The sequence below is a fragment of the Miniopterus natalensis genome, chromosome 1, assembly GCF_054644295.1.
Source record: "Miniopterus natalensis isolate mMinNat1 chromosome 1, mMinNat1.hap1, whole genome shotgun sequence".
Lineage (NCBI taxonomy): Eukaryota > Metazoa > Chordata > Mammalia > Chiroptera > Miniopteridae > Miniopterus > Miniopterus natalensis.
This window is the reverse complement of record NC_142081.1, coordinates 181,342,225-181,362,876: the sequence shown is the minus strand read 5'-3', so window position 1 is coordinate 181,362,876 and position 20,652 is coordinate 181,342,225.

Here is a 20,652-nt window from a genome sequence, read left to right as displayed (position 1 = left end):
TGAGTGAAGTTCAAGTTGCCTGCTTTTTTTCACCCTCCCTGGCCGAAAGAGATCTGTTAGAATTATTAACGCAGTAATAAAACTGCTGACCTTGGATTCTTTGAAATCTTTGAGAAAAGAATTTAGCCACTTTGTGCCCTCGCTCCCTGTGTGTTTCTCCCCTTGGGGGCTTCCCTGTGGTCCCATTCCCTCAGCTTTTCTCTACCTTTCATTATTTTTGCAAAGCAATCTAATAAAATTATTCACTGGCTCTCCAGCAGTCGAAGCCTTGTTTTGTAGCGTTTGCCAGTTTCTGTGATGTAAACACTCCCTCCATTGCCAGTTGCAAGGATTTATGTCTTGAACAACGAGATCACAAAGTTCCCGAAACACTAACCGTAGTGGCTAAATCAACCGTGAAGATATTTATTACTCTCTGAAAGGCATTTGTTTTTACTAAGGCGATGCTACTCCCCAAAGTATGGTCCCATTGGGAGCATCGTGCCACCTGGAAAATGATTGGACATGTAAATTCTTGGGCTTCACTCCAAACTTAAGCCAGAAACTCAGGAATCTCCATGTTAACAAGCATGCAGGTAATTCTTGTGCACAGTAACGTTAGAGAATCTCTATCCTACATGACAGTGCGATGGCTGCCATGTAACTGGTGTCTACATTAGTTTGTTAGGTGTGCCATAACCAAGCACCAAAGACTGGCAGGCTTAAACGACAGAAATTTATGTCCTTGCAGTTCTGGAGTCTAGAAGTCCATAATCAAGGTACCAGAAGCTTTAGTTTCATTAGGATGTCTCTCTTCTTGGCTTGACGTCCTTGTAGATGGCTCGTTTTCCCCCTTTATCTTTACATCGCCTTTTCTCTGGCTATGTCTCTTTGCTAGTCTTCAGTCTTCTCTTCTTATGAGGACAATAGTCATACTGAATTCCGGCCCATGCCAATGACCTCAGTTAACTTTAATTACTTCTCACATTCTTAGGTACTGGTAGGTAGGACTTCAACATGTGAATCTTGAGGTTCACAATTCAGCCCATAAGTGTGTCCAATAAATGTCTGTTACATATGAATAAAAATAAGATAAGAGGGAGAAACAGAACCAGTTAATTGAAAGGCAAAGACCACAATGTTAATCTAATACTCCTGAATAGGGGCTTCATCTACTGAATCAGTGGACAGAGAGCGGTAGTTATAATCAAAAGCGCTCAGCGTTACGTGAAAATTTTTATACCATCATGTGATTTTAGTTTTTATTAACTAATCTGTTTGTTATTCTTATGAAGTCTGGAGTTAGATATACCACTTGGAGATACTTGCACTGAGCAGATCTAATTAGTAGTTGACATCATCATTTCGGTGCCCAAATTCAACAGACTGAGTATGCTGGGCTAATATGCTAGTCTATGACAGGATGGGGACTGAAGGGGGACTCTTTCTGTTTGCTGTCCTGCCTCTTACAATGTCAAGTATGAGGAACTGTTTTTGCAAGATCCATATATATATATGCAGAAACACAGATACAAAAAAATGAAAGTGGAAAGATAATATATTATCTCTTTTTTGATGTAATTAAGTCTGCTATTTAGGGTCAATACTTCATTATTAAACTCTGATTTGGGGATATTTAATTATTTGGTTAAATTCATTGAAATGTGTCCAGTAGGGGCATTTGGGCTACATTATTCTAAAAGAAACAATGCCATAAACATATACTTAGTGTTGCATTAGCTATCTCACATTCTGAAACTGTTCATGATAAAATTATATTCTTGGAATTTTCCAGCATATTCTTCAGCATTTAATTTGTGAACCTACCTTGCTTCCTTGAACATAAGTAATCATTCTAGGTTTTTGTGGAACTAATATCTTGAATGTTATCATGTTTTGCAACGAAGGAGGGCAAGTGTGAAAAAAAACACTCTTATTTTTAAAAGTTAAGGTAAAAGTAGCAAATATCACTCTATGATCCCAAACTTTGATCCCAGATGGCTTCAAAGAAAGAAAATAACATCCTCATTAGCAAATTCCCCAGGCAGAAGCTCTGACATATCACCTTTGATTAAATCTAATGTATCACATGTTTTCTGTAACTAGATCTGACAGCTAGTTCCCATGGCATATCAACCCCAAACTAGTCAAATACTGCTTGCAGTGCAACTCACCTTTCTGAATTTAGGGCACCAATTTTCTCAAAAAAGAATAAAAGGCTTCCTGATTCTCCCTAAGAATTCCTGAAAAAAGAACCATAGTATCCCAGTGGCAAAGGGACATTGATGTTCAAGTCCCACAGAATTGGGAGTTCCCTCTGCACTGTCCCTAACAAGTTGTCGCCAGTCTGTGCTTGCACCCTTCCTATGATAAGGCCATTGCTGCCTTAGCCGGATCCCACTGGACCCCATTCTGCACTGTAGAGCAGCACTAAGTTGCTGACTGTCTCACAAATTATAAATCAGATGCTCGGACTCCACTGTCACAACATTTTATGTCTTCTCTTCCGAGTTAAGACAAAATAAAATCCCTAAATCTTCCTCAAATAACTTTTAATGACTCTTTACCCTCAATACAGAAGTATATTTATGATACAGCAATAAAGAAATTAAAATTTTAAAAAATCCTTGCCTAGAACCTCCGCCTTCTCATGCTATTATTGCCTTTACTCTCTTCCTCCATAACATCAAGTTTCTAGAAAGGAATATTGTACACTTGATTTTACTTCCTTGCTTTTCATTAATGTTGGAGGCAACTGAGCTTCCCTGAAGCCATCGTCATCAGTCCTACGGCTCTACAATCCTATATTTATTCTCACTCATATCTCTAGTTCCTTCATTAAAGTATTCTTTGTGGACTGATCTTGCTTGTGTATGCTTTTATACTTCCCAAGTTTATCTCCTCCATTTTCTTCTTTGTTTAAAAAATTTATCTTTATTGTGGAAAGTATTACAGATGTCCCCTTTTTCTCCCCATTGACCCTCCTACCCTGCACCCACCCCCTGCCCCAGGCCTTCACCACACTGCTCTCTGTGTCCATGGGTTGCGCATATGTGCATATAAAATCTTTGGTTGCTCTCTCCCCACCCACCCACCCTCACCTTCCCTCTGAGATTCCTCAGTCTGTTCCATGCTTCCATGTTAATGAATCTGTTTTGTTCATCCATTTATTTTGTTCTTTAGATTCCATATAAAAATGAGATCATGTGATACTTGTCTTTTTCTGCCTGGCTTATTTTGCTTAGTATAATATTCTCTAGGTCCTTTTTAAAAACAAACAAAAAAAAGCCTTCAGGATATCTGTGAACCTCCTGAAATAGTTTCCAAAATTTTTATCTATGTGTGTGTGAATAGTCCTAGAACTGAATATTTACTGAATACTGAGAGGCTTCTTGAAATGAAGTTCTACATTGCTATTTGCATAAGTGCATCTACACTTATGATATCTGCTGCCTCCAGTGCCCATCGCTAATCAGCTCCATTGATGTTTCTCAAGTGCCTCAAACACAACAATACAAAAGCAAATCACAATGTTACCCCCACCACTAAATAAGCCTTTTGTACTTTATCTGCTGTCATTATGAATTCCAACATTATTCTATCTAGTTCTCCAAAGTATAAACAAGACTAATCCATAGCCCTTCCCCTGACTCTCCAGGTCCAATTGGTGATGAAGTCATCTCAGTTAGACCCCTCTAGCATCTTCAGAATTCATCTCCTCTCATCTCTACACAACTGCTTTAGTTCAGGGCACCATCCATCATTCATAAGTGAATTAGTCTAACAGATTTCTGACTGCTCTCCCTGTTCTAAAATTCTCTTCAATCTATTCTCTATACTATTCCTAAGTATTTTATGCCAAAGCCCAAATCTAACAGGACTTGATGAAGGACATATAGGGAAATTAAAGGGAAAGGATATTAAGGATGACACTTATGTTTCTAGCTTGTACAAGTCGGTGGATGACTATGCCATTCATTAATATAAGCAACTCTGAAAGAGAAGCATGTTTCAGGGAAAAGTTGTAAGTGCCGTTTCCAATATGTTGAGCTTGGAGGTGATGTTAAGTAAGCAAATTTAGGAGGCAGAAACATTAATGTCAAAGTTAAAGATGTTGATTAGAGTCACTATATGGGTGGTAATTAAATTCAGAGATGTCATCAGCCCAGAATATAAAACAATAATAATACAATTAATAATAATAGCCAACATTTATCAAGATTTTACTATATACCTATCACTTTCTTTTTTTAAAATAAGTATATCTTTATTGATTTCAGAGGGAGGAAAGGAGAGGGAGGGAGAGGAAGAGAGATAGAAACATAATGAGAGTCATCATTGATCAGCTGCCTCCTGCAGGCCCCCAACTGGGGACTGAACCTACAATCCGGGTCTGTGCCCTGACTGGGGATCAAACCCCATCTCCTGAATCCTAGGTCGATGCTCAACCACTGAGTCATGCCTGGCTGGGCCCTATCACTTTTTTAATGGCCTTGCAGATACTAAATTATGACAAAAGCCTATTGGCAGATATCACTATTAGCCTCATTTACAGATAAGATATGTGAGGCTTAGAAAGGCTGGGTGAATTGATTCAAGCCACAGAGTGAGTTAAGTGACAGAGTATGGATTCAAACACAGGCAATGTCAGCCATTTAGATCACAAGATAGTCTAATAAGAAGTCCCAGCCCTCCTTCCCCAACAGAAACACTGATGTAACAATGATATATGGACCAAAATACCTTTATGAGAAGTCCAGAATCCAGTTGAGAAGTTGGAGTTCTCCACACAAGACCAAAACCAAGAACAGCCACATTCACAGGAGTAAAAAGGGCAATTTCACTCTATTCACATCTCCCCTCCTCCAAGCTGGCACAGCTCGGAGCTGAAAGAGACTGCTGCAGCTGGCATAGTTCTGATCAACCTGAGGCTTCCTGGAGGGAACCTGTAGGGAGAGAGGAGTGGAGCATGCTTCCAAAATCCCAATCTTTTGATGCATTGCCTGAGAGACTGATTTCTTACCCATTTCACTCAGAGTGCTGACATAACATGCAATAAAGTTGCAGGATACAAAATCAATGTCCAAAATAAATTGTGTCTCTTTACAATTAGAATGAACTATCCAAATAGGTAATTAAGAAAACAATCCCATTTACAATATCACCAAAAGAATAAAATACTTAGAAATAAATTTAACCAAAGATGTGAGAGTTGTATACACTGAAAACTATAAAACACTGATGAAAGAAATTGAAAAAGACATCCCTGTTCATGAATTGGAAGACTTAATATTATTTGGAAGTCCATACTACCCAAAGCAATGTGTGTATTCAATGCAACCCCTATCAAAATCCCCATGGTATTTATCACAGAAATAGAAAACAGAAAAAACAATTCTAAAATTCATATGGAAACACAAAAGACTCCAAACAGCCAAAGCAATCTTAAGCAAGAAGAACCAAGATGGAGGCATCACACTTCATGATTTCAAAATATATTACAAAGCTACAGTAATTAAAATAGCATGATACTGGCATAAAAACAGATATAGTATATGAAATAAGCCCATGCTATACGCTATACTGATTTTCAACAAGAGTACCAGGAATACAGAATGGGAAAGGATAGTCTCTTCAACAAATCATGTTACGAAAACTGTATATTCACATACAAAAGCATGAAATTGGACTCTTATCTGACACCACACACAAAAAAACAACCCACATGGATTACTGGTTCAAACATAAGAGCTGAACATTTAAAACTCCTAAAAGAAAACACAGGGGGAAACTTCCTTGACATGATTCTTGGTGATTTCTTGGACAGGGCAACAAAAACATAAGCAACAAAAGCAAAAATAGGCAAGTGGGATTACATTAAATGAAAATGTTTCTGCACAGCAAAGAATATAATCAACAGAGTAAAAAAGTAACGTATGCAATTAGAGAAATATTTAAAACCCACGTGTAAGATAAAGAATTAATATTTTTAAAATTTAAGGAACTCCTACAACTTAATAGAAAAAACAAAAATAAGGAAACAACCTAATTAAAAAATGGACAAAGGGCTTTAAAAGACATTTCTCCAAAGAAGGCATAAAATGGCAAACAGGTATATAAAAAGCTGCTCAATATGACTAATCATCAGGCAAATGAAAATCAAAACCACAGTGAGATATCACCCCACACCAGGTAGGCTGGCTATTGTTGAGTAATAAGAATAATAATGTGTTGGCAAAGTTATGGAGAAATTATAGCCTTTATACAATGTTGGTGGGAATGTAAAATGGTGTAGCCACTATGAAAAACAGTATGGAGGTTGCTCAAAAAATTAAAAATATACCTACTCTACATGATCCAGCAATCTCACTTCTGGATATAGAGCCAAAATAACTAAAATCAAGATCTCGAAGAGATATCTGTACTCCCATATTCATGGCAGCATTATTTGCAATAGCCCAAATACAGTCTAAATATCCATGATGAATGGATATTGAAAACAGTAAGATACTAAGCCTTAAAAAAGAAAATCCTGTCATAGACAACAACATGGATAAACTTGGAGGACATTATGCTAAGTGAAATTAGCCAGTCACAGAAGGAGAAATACTGCATGTCTCACTTACATGAGGAACCAAAATAGTAAAACTCAAAGAAACAGAGAATCCTATGGTGGTTGCCAGGGGCTCAGCAAGAGGGAAATGGCGAGTTGCTATCAATGGATATAGAGTTTCGGTCATGTATAACCTGGTTTGGCAACAATTTGTGTGAAAATCACTTAGGGGTTTGATTTTATCAACAAATACAGTGACTGGAAACTACTACAGGATTGTGAGGGTGTATAAACTGGTATGTTGAACGATTGGCAAGAAATATTACTTCATCCAGTCCATCAGAAAATAGTACTCTCATGCCTTTTTTTACGTGTCATAATTGGGTTAGTGTTTTTGAGTCTGGGCTTTGGAACGACATTGCCTGTGTGTGTGTGTGTGTGTGTGTGTGTGTGTGTGTGTGTGTGTTAGGAACACAACATGAGATATATTCCTTTAAAACATTTTAGAGGGTACAATGGAGTAATGTTAACTATGATTACAATGTTGTACAGCAGATCTCTAGAACTAAGTCATCATGTGTAACGTGCCAAATGAATCAGAATATCATAATTTAATTATTATAAATCCCCTACTGAGTTTCTTTTAAATGGGTATAAACAAAGATGCCATGAACTAACATGTACACACACCTTTGTTCACCTTTCCAATGATTTCTATTTAATAAAGTTTTAGAAAAACATCCATTTCTAAAGGGGTATTAGGATCAGTCTTATGGCATTTTTGATACTTTCCATTGTTACATCTATATTAGAAATATCATATTTTTTTCAAGGCTCAACTTGGGTTTGTCTCCTTTCCCGAAGCTTTCTCTATGACTCACAGCCATCCTTCCTTGAACTAAGCAGTGTTGCTTTGGGTTAAAAACTTCTGTGTATTATTCTGTTTCTCACATATTAATAGGGTTAATTTTCCAACTATTTTGTAAACTTCTGGAAATTATAAATATAAACATATTTTCTTGGATATGACCCAAGCACAGTACGGATATTAGACAAAATTAGGCCCAATTAGAAAGAAAACAAAATTAGTCTAAACCACCTTCCCAAACTAGTACCATTTGCTTTCTCCGCCCTTTTATCCCGCTTATTACTGCATTCCTGGGCAAAGAAAAGGTAAAGAAATTTTAAAACCTCTAAGACAAAGGTTATTTTAAAGGTCAAACAGTCAATAATAGGCTAAAGTGCATTTTCTACAAGTTTATTCTCAGCTCTTTGGGAGACATCTGTACACACAACCACAGTGGATTTAGAAGAACCAGGTCACTCCTGCAGTCCTGCAGGGGGCCGCTGGCAATTGTAGGCCAGATTGGCTGCCAGGTAAATAAATGTGCTCATTGCAGACTGTGGGACTGTGATGAGAGTGTCCCTACACTGTCAGAGGAGTGCATTTAATTCAGTTGCCTTTCTCTGAATACACTTAATATTCTTCTTTGTGGACAATTTTAAACATTATGCAGGAATATACGTTCTCAAATTTTACTAAAATTCAAGATGCTAGGAGTCATGCTCCCATGTTTGACATGGTTTTGCAATTAACTTACATGTGGGATTAAAATATCATGTCATAAAGTTTCAAACATAATTTTTAAAAGAAACCCTTGCTTAAAGTAATGTCATGATGTGGGAAAAATCTATAAAATTCAAATATTATGTCAAAATGAGATTATTCAGTGTTTTAAGAGTTTTATGCACAAGTCCTTCATTTGCATTGAAGATGCAGGAGTCTCAATTATATATTTTTTTATTGGACCTATCTTTCAAATTAAGAAGACTATGAAATGCCTTTATTTTTGTCTGTAGTATAGTTTAAATAAGGTTTGTGGGCTTTTCAGTGGCGCAAGTACCCTAGTTGATTGCTTCTACATCCAGGGAATGGTGTATTTAAAGTCTGTGGAGACAACTGCTGATAAGCAAAGCTGTTTCCTTGGAAACGTCTAAGCAGCATCTGACAGCTTGCTGAACATCTGAAATCCACAGCAATTGATCTTGGTAGCCTGTACCTAGACAAGCTGACTTGTGAGGAGGGAGTGGTAAGCTGGGGTGAGGAGCCAAATCTGAAAATTAATTGGACAGTAAATCTCTCACTGTCAGTTTTCTTCAAAAACTCTATTCTGGCTCATTTTATTATCTTGGAATACATTCAGTGACTGAAACGTTATATTTAAAATTGCAAATTTTTAATTTGGGAAATGATACTTACTGGTTTATACTTTTTAAAAATGAATAGTTATGATGCCTATTGAGGGCCTAGTCTCCCATAAATGTGGAAACCAATCAGAGTGCAGTCAGGGCAGATCTTGGGCATCACTGAAATGGACAACATTTCCCACTGTCACTTATCTACCCTAGAATAAAAGCTGAGGAATTGTTGGGGCAGAAAAAGAATCATAACTCACTCCCAAGCAAGTATTATGCATCAACATAGTGCCCTTTTAAATAAACAAGCCAAAAATACATTCTAAAACATGTTTATCATATATTCTCACTTACCTAAACTTTATCAAACACTGTCCATTTGTGTCAAGAGCATTGCAAAGCATGTGAAGAAGACAGCCTTCAACTCTGAGTAGAACTGGGTGTGGCAATATAGAGACTACAAGGTTGAGTGATGACTTCTCCCCATGTTCTAGCTGAAAGGTCCTCAGCTATTACCCCTGGACTAGCAGCATCAATATCACTTGATGCAAATTTTTAGCCCCAACCAAGACCTACTAAATCAGAAACTCCAAGGTAGTGTTCAGCCATTTGTGCTCTAACAGGCCCTCCGGGGAATTCTGATGTAGACTCAATTTTGAGAACTGCTTTAGTATGTAAGTTGGGAGGTGGTTATGTACACCTGCATATTGTTCTCTTATGCTGCTGGGATGACTTCCTACGGGTTGTTGGACATGTTGATGACCTACACTAAATATTATGAAGGCATCAGAACTATCTTGGCAGAGTATTGAAAAAGAGATCAGTAGACTCAGAGCAGTGAGCAAACAAAAGCACATTATTACGTGAGACCAGAGAACCTACAAGCTGCACAATCCTGAGGGAGTGAGAAAAAACAACAATTTCACTGAGTCAATAAGGAATGCATTAATGAGAGGAACTCTGGCATTGCTGAGAATCTCAGTGATGTCTGTCTTCTGTAGCCAAGGTCGGTGGTAGGATATGTTGCTATGAAACCGGGCTCCCTACAGTCAAAGGGGCAATGTGCCTGATGGTATTCTAACACATCAGACGCCAGATACTGCACTTACTCATCAGAGGCAAGATGGATATAATTACTATAACAGGGAGAAGTGAGAATGGCAACATGGGGCTAATAGACCACTAGGCTCCTAAGGGCAAGATAGGCTGAGCAGTCAACAAGGACATAGCTTGATTTACACAAACAAAACTGGTTACAAGCTGATGACCTGCTGCTGCATGGAAAAAGCATGATCCCTCTTCCACTTCCCAGACCTGAGCCAATTTTTAGTTCTAGAGGTCATCAATTCAAGGGGAATCCGGAACCCCCTTAAAAAAGGACTGTGCAATACCACAGAAGGTATATATGATTAAGATTCCCAAAATCTTTCCCCAAACTATATATAACCACTTACTAGATGAACCAAACTAGGGAAAGAAAAATAGCTAGTTCTTCTGAGGACTGTTTTATATATGATCTGAGTGGTGACACCAAGGGAATTAAAATGTCATCATGACCCATCTGTTAAAAATGGAGAAACGCAGAGGCAGAATATGAATAGAGTCTTAGCCCATGCCCACAACATAATAGGTTCAATAGTTCCAAGGATTCATTCTTTTGTCCTATCCCTAGCTCCCGAATGTATGATTGAGTTGGATACTTGCAGCTGCGATACAACTTTCCCAGTAGACCCCTAATCTGCAGAGGAATATTCATCACGGTAGCAATGGCCAAACCCTCAGCCAAGGTAGTAAATCAGAAGCAATACCAAGTGTTAGGTGGATTGTCACAGATTAGTACCACTCCCCAAAATTTAAAGGGTATGCAGCGTAGCCTCTGCATAAGCCCAGGAAATCATGGCAGTTGATTGGAGACTACCATGTGGTAGCCCTTATTGCAACTGTCGTGCAAGATGTGATGTCTTCACTAAAACAAGCCAACTAGGTCTTTGGCACTGGTATATGCCAATTGGTGTGGGTAATGCATTATTTTCAGTCCCATCAGGAAGAGGTTGGAAAGAAGTTCTCATCAGCACAGGTCCATAGCAGTTACCACTCATTCTCTTGCCTCAACTATGTCCCTCCCTCACTGTCAAACTGTAGTGTGGAGAGAACTCCATCGTCTCAGTCCTGGAGAAAACATCACACTGGTCCACTATTATGCATCAAATCATTTTTATTGACTAAAATGTAATCAAATATAGTACTTGGGCCCTAAGATCTTTAACAAAAACACAAAAACGGATTAAGCAGACATAAGTGGGCGAGGGTTTTCAAAAGGGACAGCTGTGATTGACTTTCCCTGTGCAAGAATTCTCACTCTAGTGAACTTAGATGAGACCATTTGAGCCATGACTTTTCCACTGGAAACTTTGAGCCAGCATGGGCTTCTCTGTGGGATGTCCCCCCCCTCCCCACCACCACCACCACAACAACAATTGGTATTGTTTCAGAGAGAGGCTGATCCATCAGGCTGGGTCCCAGGGTGAAGGTGTGAGATGGAGCAGTTATGATGGACATTGGCCATGATGGACATTGTTGTCACAAACCAGAGATTTTGGGTATCATTTGTTACACTATGTAACCTAACCTCTTCTGGCCAAATTAACATTCTTTTGTGATTAGCTTGGCAAAGACCAATAGGAATGAAATGAGATGCCTACAGGAAACCTTCCCAACTGTAGCCACCATATAATACGATTAGTTCCGATAAAATGAAGGAGTTCCCTATATTCCAAATAAAGAAATGATGAGTATAAAATTATAACATGCCATGAATGTCTGCTGAAATGATAGATGCTGCTGCAAAGTCATCACAAAAAGAAGCAGCACTATGGGAATCCAGAGTAGACTCTAGTGGAGATATTGTTTGTTCTCCCAAAAACATGGCTTGGAAAGAAGTTGCTCTATCTGGCTGGCAAAGAATATATATCAATACTTTAAAAGTTTCTCCATTTAGTGGCTCAGCAGTTGAACATCGACCTAGGATCCAGTGGATCGCGGTTCATTTCCTGGCCAGGGCACATGCACGGTTTGCGGGCTTGATCCCCCGTCAGGGGCGTGCAGGGGGGAGCCGATCAATGACTCTCATCATTGATGTTTCTCTCTCTCTCCCTTCCTTTCTGTGAAATCAATAAAGATATATATATATGTTTCTCCATTTAGTAGGAAACTGATTCACTGGGCTCCCATACTCTGGTGAGAACATTCCTTAAAACCATATAATTCTGTTTTCTTTGGTTATATGTTTCCAATATTACTTTCCAAATTAATATCTTTTTCCTACTGCATATATAGAGAGAATACATTGATGAGCCAACAAGAACATTCTGACCACTTGGCAGTCACATTTCATTACTAATTAATGATTAGCATTCTGATCATAATGGAGGCAAAGCCCCTGTAAAGATAGTAAAATGCTTTACATATTTGGCTTCTACTCTTTCTGTATCTTCTGCCTTGGCAATCTCATTGCAAACAATTTATCATACCAGGCAACTCTTAAATTTGTGTCTCCAACACTGACAACTTTTTATATTCTAGTTCTGGCTGATGTCTTGTCAGTATCTCAAGTGCCTATGAAGAAATCCCATATAAGGTAAACAGAATTCTTTATCTCCCACCCCAAGCCATTCCTCCTTCTTCTGTCCTTGGCACCAACTAGATGATAATCCTCCTCTGCTCTCCGTCTCGTTTCCTCTTACCCGAAATGGTAATGCCTCTTTCCCACCTCCACTGCCCACTTTTGTTCTCCCTAGATTTTTACTTCTGAATCCATAGATGCCCTCACCAATTTTCTCACCAATCTCAAAAGAGTTCAGAAGTATGTTAAATGTCTCTAGCTCACCTCTCCTATAATATATTGGGTCTTAAAACCATTACTCTTTCAACACCCATGGGTAGTACCCAGGCATAACTGCTGAATGTTCAAGGTCCAATATTACTTTCCAAATTAATATCTGTTTCCTATTGCATATTAGAATATACATTGATCTCTTTCCTGCCAACGAGACCTAGGCCTCAAATATGTAATGCCAATCCATGGGCATGCATGTGACCTACAGGTCAAGTTAGAGCACTTCTCCGCTTCCCAGCTGTCTGACCCCATAGGACTAAAACTCATCCTAGCCTCAGTACCAGTGAAACTGGTTTGGATATATTGCTTGGCTCTTCTTAGCTCCCTTCCATGGGCCTCAGTTCATTCCAGATTCCTCTACTCTGTATTGATAGGTTTGCCACAGCCTCACCGTTATTCTTGCCATGCCTGGATTCCGTATTGTTTAGCTCAGTCCACATGCTTGGAGGCTCACTGTTTCCCCTAAGGTGATGTACCGCAAACATCCAGATGTTCTGTCCAGAGCATTTGCGCGAGTCTCTCCTGCCCGGCTTGAGGCCCCTCATGATAGACTCGGCTTCCCCTGCATCCACATTTCCTCACCTCCTGCACTGCCAGAGCCCCATCTCTTATGCATCAATCCACCCACGTTCTTAGAACCCGCTCTCCTCTAGCTCCATGATGCTTCTCAAGGGCAGATTGCCCTCTGATGAACACTACCACAAACATAGTTCGTACCACAGTGGTCCAATAGAAAAAGCCACATATGTAATTCTCAATTTTTCAGTAGCCACATTATAAAAAGCTTAAAAAGCAGGTAAAATAAATTTTAACATATTTTATTTAACCCAAGAGTCATTAATATTAAAAGCATTGATGCGATTCTTTGCATTATTTTTTTAACTATTCAAAATCAGGTGTATATTTTACACTTAGAACAAATTTGAGTTCAGATGCTACGTTTTCATTGGAAAGACTTGATCTGTATTTATTTTTTATTTTTCAATGACGGTTTACATCCAGTATTATTCTGTATTAGGTACAGCATAACAAAACTTACACTTGAAAACTAGATTCACATACCCATGTTGTTCCAAACACACATAAAAATTTTCTGGTAGTTGAATTGCGTAGCATTTTAAAATTTTAAATGTAACTAGGTTTAAACTTCAGTGCCTCAGTCACACTAGCCGCATTCCAGGCGCCCAGCGGACTGCAGCTGGAGATGTGCTACCGTGTCGGACGGCGCGGGCTCATGGCGCCCTCAGATCGCTGCCAGAGCTTCCTCGTTAATTTCTTTCCAATTCCTTCCACCCTAATACTTTTATATATACTTGGTAAATGAATCATTCTGAAGCAAATTTCCGATTATTCCTGTTCAAGGACTTCCAAGGCTTTCCAGGGCCATAAATCAATTCCAAACTTTTTAACCTCTGGCCCTCCTAGTCCTCAGTGATTTCCCTTCCATAACCTTTCCAGCCTTATTTCCTTCTACTCTCCTGAGCATCTCTAATCAAAACAAACCACCCAAACTTCCTGCTTATATCCCGAACTTTCCCTCCCTCCTGCCTGCTCGTTTTGGCGTCTTTTATAGCTTTCCTCTCTTCCACATCTTTTTACTATAATTCTCTATAGACTTCAGTTTCATACGGCACATTAATTACGCACACTTACCCCACCACCACCCCTGCTCCTCAAATCCCACTGAAATGACAATATAAAGTATTTTTAAATATGTTTTTATTGATTTCAGAGAGAGGAAGGGAGAGGGAGGCAGACAGAAACATCAATAATGAGAGAGTCACTGATCGTCTGCCTTCTGCAGCCCCTGACTGGGGATCGAGCCCACAAGCCAGGCATGTGCCCTGACCAGGAATTGAACCGTGACCTCCTGGTTCATAGGTCGAAGCTCAACCACTGAACCACACTGACCAGGCAGACAGTATAAAGTTTTGGGTTTTATTTTAATATATCTTTATTGATTTCAGAGAGAGGAAGGGAGAGGGAGAGAGAGAGAGAGAAACATCAATGATGAGAGAGCCACTGATTGGCTGCCTCCTGCAGGCCCCTGACTGGGGATCTAACCCGCAACCCGGGCATGTGCCCTTACCAGGAATCAAATCTCAATTTCCTGGATCCTAGATCGATGCTCAACCACTAAGCCACGCCCGGCCAGGCTACAGAGTATTTTTACAGGAAGAAATTCCAAGGGCAGGGAGGACTGCAAAGGAAGTAATGACAGATGAGATAAATCAAGAAAATGTGAAAAGTGGGGATTGGATGTGAGTTGCAACTGATTTTCAAATAAAAGAAATACTGAAATATAAGTGCCTGCAAAGGAGAGGCCAGCTACAAGTAAGCTAATTTGCACTGCAGAACCTCAGAAAAGCTTGGGAATTGGAGGTACTAGGTACCTCTGAAGGCCAGATGAGGGGGTGGGACTGAATCCTGGGAGATGAGTTGAAAGTCTATAATGAGAAGTTAGATTCCAGATTCCACCTCACCCCTTCTCCCCACCGGTTAGCAGGCCAGAGGGCATGAGCAGTGAGCAGTGAGTGTATTACCTCACTGTTCTGTTGGTTTCAAGAGTAGGTTGGCTCCACTGATTTTTCAAGGCTGAAATCAAAGTGTCAACTGGTTAAACTTATCAGAAAATTCTGGGAAAGATTCACTTCCCAGCTCACTCAGGCAGAATTAAGTTCCTTGAAGTTGTAGGACTGAGGTCCCCATTTCCTTGCTGGCTGTCACCTGGAAGCCACCCTTAACTCCCTACCTTCTTCATCACCTCCCACTCCCTATCTTACCGGCAACAGCACAACAGCGTATGGAGTACTTCTCACACTTCAGATCTCTCTGACTTCCCTTTGCCACATTGTGTCTCCTTTTCTGCCTTCCTTTTGTGTGTTCCTCTTCTGTTATGAAGGGATCACCCAATTATATTCTGTCCACCAGGAAAATTCAGAGTAATCTCTATGTCTTAATGTCAGCTGATAAGTATTCTTAACTCCAGCTGCACAGCCCCCTCCCAGCAGTACCTAGATTACCATTTGATGGGATCACCAGGGGATGGGAGTCTTAGAGAGTTCATGTCTAGAATTCTGCCTGCCACTCTTACGCTCCAGAAACACTGAACCAGAGAGACTCAGGAGCCTGAAACTAAGCACAGTGGAGCACAGGGAGAAGCAAGGAGCTGAAAACAGGGGCATAGGAAAGATCTTCTCCTGAATGTCCCAGACACTTTCATTCACTCGGCTCCCAGCACACTGGAAGTTAGGCATGGACACCCCAGGCAAAAGACTGCAGACTTTTTCCCTGGAGAAACTAACTGGCACCACAGAAGAGACCTGCACTTCTACATGCTTTCAAGTCTTGCTTCACATGCTCCTCAGCTTGCAAATGCCAGCTTATCATTTAAACCTCAGTGCAAATGTCACTTTTCCTGCGAAGCTCCCCACAACACTTTAAACAGAATTAATGGCATCTTCCCTTTTCTTCTAGCATGATTTATTCATACCACCATTTAGAAGGCACAGCACATTAACCTGAGGGTCCTTCTCCTCCCAGCTGCCTCTGTTGAGGAATTTGATTGCTGATGGACAACCCTATCCCCCAAAAATGGACACAAAATATTAGAAGTCTTTGTTAATTATGGCACAGTCTAAGCTCTTACAACAAAGAGAATACAAAATGCATCGATGAGATAGAAGTTTCTTTCTCTCCCATGCAATGGCCCAGGGACTGTGGACAGGGTCTGGGAGAGTAACTCCACCATTGTCAGCATGCGGTCTCCATCTCTGCTACCAAGGTGGCCACTCCACCGTCATGCTCATGTCTGCAGCCAGCAAGCAGGAGGGAGGCAAGGACAGGCAGGACAAGCGTGCCTCTTCACTTACGGGGCATTTGGTAGAAGTTGCACAGATCACGTCTGTCACATTTCATTGTTCAGAACTTAGCCAGATGGCCCTATCTAATCACAACAGAACCTCAGGAATTTAGTCATTACCTGGTCAGCAATGCATCCCATCAAGTCTGAGGGGTCCTATTGCTAAAAGAAAGCGGAGAGAAATGAATTGTGGGCATCAGTTACCAATTGGTGCCTCAAACGTGAAATACAATTTCTTTTTATTTTTTTTCCTACATACTAGGCATGAAGATAAAAGGTTTTATAGGACAACTGTTGGGTGGTTGGTCACAGCAAGGTTTCTGGTTACTCTGGTATTTCAGTCACTTATGGCCTCCTTTATTATTGTTGTTATTGCCCCAGTATATTCTGTAAAATCTGTCATGTATATTATCACGGTCTCTCAGGCCATGCATAAATCCTGCTATTTTATGGAACCTCTAAACTCTAGGTTGTGTATAGACCTTATTTATATAGATAGGGAAGTAAATTAAGTCAATCTTATTTTTCTTATTTTTCATTCCAGTAGTATAAATCTTGCTTCTTCCTACAAATAAGTCTTCCTCCAAAAATACAGTTACCACATCCCTAGTTTTTTTAAAGGTTGGAAATCACTGGTTTAAATAAATGCTTGGGAGCAGTTTTATTTTATTTTTTAAAATATATTTTATTGATTTCAGAGAGAGGAAGGGAGAGGGAGAGAGAGAGATAAGAAACATCAATGATGAGAGAGTCATTGATCAGCTGCCTCCTGCACGCCTCCCACTGGGGGTCTAGCCCGCAACCCGGGCGTGTGCCCTGACCAGGAATCAAACCACAATCTCCTGAATCATAATTCGATGCTGAACCACTGAGCCATGCCGGCCAGGCACCACATCCCTTTTTAAAATTGTGAGCATAGCTCTAGAATTATCTACAAGTTCTTAACTTAAAATGTTTAGCTGACTCATAACTTCTGCAGCTTGACTTCAGTTCAGAAAATGATAGATTAAACTTGAGCAGGAAAGTATTGCAATCAAAGTATGAATTCAATTTGCTATGCATCAGTTATAGTTTTCTTTTTTTAATATGTTTTTAAATTGATTTTAGAGAGAGAAGAAAGGAGGGGGGAGAGAAAGAGAGAGAAACATCAATGTGAAAGAGAAACATCAATCAGTTGCCTCCCACATGCACCTTGACGGGAATCGAAACTGCAACCTGGATATGTGCCCTGACCAGGAATTGAACCAGCTACCTTTCGGTGCATGGGACGGTGCCCAACCAACTGAGCCACACTAGCCAGGGCATCAGTTATATTTTTCAAGCAGTGCTCCCTTGGACATAATAGTAAAATCTATCAAGCTTTCCATCTGGCCTCAAATTAATAAACACTTGCTTTTTGGCACTAAGCAAGACTGCAGTGAGGCTAGGGTTAAGCAACCATAATGAGATACAATTATGAACTGTAGGCATTTGGCTCAAAGCAATAATATATTCTGTTTTTGTATGAGAGAAAGATACCTTCATTTTCCCTATTGGGGGGTTCTTCTTTCTGGCCTACTGAGTATGAATTACTTCTAGAAGCCAAGCCTGTCCCTCAGTGAATATTTGAACATGATTGAGAGCTGCCTCAGTGAACCTGCTTACATTAAGAGCATTCTCCAGTGCAAATTAAATTTAAACTAATAGCCTTTCATGATTCTCTGGATAATCAGAAACTGATTATATAGGACAAAAGTTATTAATACAAGAGTTTATCTTGTGTAGCCTACTAAGGAAGATTTGACCTTGACCCCCTCGCTCTATTTGTGTCTTCCACCATGAGAGGAGGAGCTCAGTGATGCAGAAAAGGGCTCAGAGGAAAAGAACAAGCATCTGTAGACTTAGGCTAGAAGCCACAGAGGGAATTTTGAAAAAGGAAATATGGGAACAGCTACAGTGTTTGAAGGTGTCCATGGCGCAAGAAATTGGAGATGCTTGGAACTGAGTGGGGATTCTGAAAACCATGATGCTTAGGAAATAGAAGAATACATATAAGAGACTTGGATTGCTTTGAAATTGCTTTTGTTGGCTAAAAATTTGTTGACTATGAGATTGCTCTGTCATTGAGTAGAGTGGGTACTAGTTTTAAGGCAATATACCTATTTTCCCTCAGCACCCTATGTTGCAAGAAGAAAGAAAAGGGACCAACGTTGACATCATAATTTTCAAATATTGTCAACTCCTGATCTCAGCATTCATCACTTTTTAAATCACGTTTTTAGGTAACTAAGAGAACAGAGTCTCCACTGGTTATATTGTGTGTGCTGGTGGCATCCATGCTCAACAGGAGTGGCCAAATAGAAAGCCACGGGTCAGGACAGGGAAAGAGCTGGAGATGCTCCATGCTGATGGGTTAAACCAGACACAGAGACAGGGCAGTGTCACCTTCCTCGCATAATCAAGTGAAACTCCCTCATATCTATGCACTCTCTTAACTGTTCCAGCTTCATTCCTTTGTTGTCTCACGTCTGATCTCTGCAGCTCTTTTGAGAAGTCCAAGGGCTCTTGCAACCTCATTAATATGGAGACAGTATAGCAAAGCAGGGGAGAGGGAACAGAATTCATAATTAAGCAGAGCTGAGTTCACATTGCAACTTGACCATAGGCTTCTTCCACTGACTTGAAATTGAGAGGCTGCAGTTTTCTTGTCTATAAAGTGGGGATAATGATAGAAACTGTCCCGTAGCATTATTCTGAAGATTAAATGAGATAACAGTTATAAAGCACTGATAACACCCAGCCCATAACATGTCCTAAATAAATGCTGGCCATTTTTATTATCATCGGAACATTATCGTGTGGTAGCTCTGTATTTATTCACTGTAATTATTATTGTCTTTCTAAATTACCTTCCAACTCTCCTTTCTCTCTGCACCCTTACCTTCTTCAAGGCATGTCCTGAACCTGATCTGCCTGGCCGAATATGTGCTACTGCATTTTGGTGTGGTCAGAACTCATCTCAACCACCATCTGAGGCCTTTAAGGCATCATGCCTGATGGTGTGTGTCCTGCCCAGCCAACAGTTTGTCACCTGCTTCTCCCTGGTCTCTGGTCTGAATTCAGAGCTCTCCCCTGATACCACTGAGTCTAGCCTCCAATAGAGCAAATTCAGAATTTAATCAAAACATCTTTCCCCTGCATTTTAACCCTGCATTTGGACCCCCCCCAAAATAAAAACAAATCAACCATTAACTTTTATCTAAGGACTTCTGAGAAGAAGGGAACTGGATTTTTCCCTTAAGTCTGAAATATTTTAATGAAGTATAAATCTTTTTAAAAGAACTTTTAGATAAGAATTTTTTAAAATTATTCTTATTCTGAGAAATCTAAATCACCTTAATCACAATTATTTCCCTGCTACTGAGAAAGAAGAAACCCACCAGGAAAAAGAGAAAGCAATAAAGCAGATAAATCTCAAATTCATATAATTGTCTGTCCTCTCAGGAATCTTGTGCAATAGGTGGTGTCATCTGCATTGTACAGATGAGGAAACTGAGGTTGAAGGAGAGAAATAGACTAAGCCAACCAACTAGGAACTGTCAAGGCTGGAATAGAAGCCACAGGTGTCTCCAAAGATCATTATAGTACAAAACACTGTACCCAGCAGCAGACCCAACCCTGTGATGGGGCTTTTCCCCACACTCTTCCTCACTGCCTTGTTACACTCACTGAATGTCCGTAGTAACACAATAACTATGGATAGAGAGTCACATATTTCCCAGCACTGATTTACCCTCTAGTGTGCCAACAACTTGTGTGTTGAGTCCACATGAAAACCCAGTGTTCTGAGTCATGGCTCAACTCAGTTCTATTTACCAAACTCCCAGAGACTTTTTAAAATCACTTTACTGGAGTTGCAATGATGAGAAAACAAGTTACACAGAGGACCTGCTGAGAGGGCAGCTGGAGAGTATCCTGAGCAATTACAGATCAGCAGCATTTTTTCCTATTTTATCTTTAGAATCACAGCAGATTCAAAGTTTAGGGGAAAATCACCAGTGGGTGAATGAGAACGTCTCCCAGTTCCACTGTGTTGTGTAACTTATCTACCACGCACGTGCTTTCATGCCAACCACTAGCAAATTCCACTCTCAACCAATACCACCTAGGACAGATAAAAAAATGGTA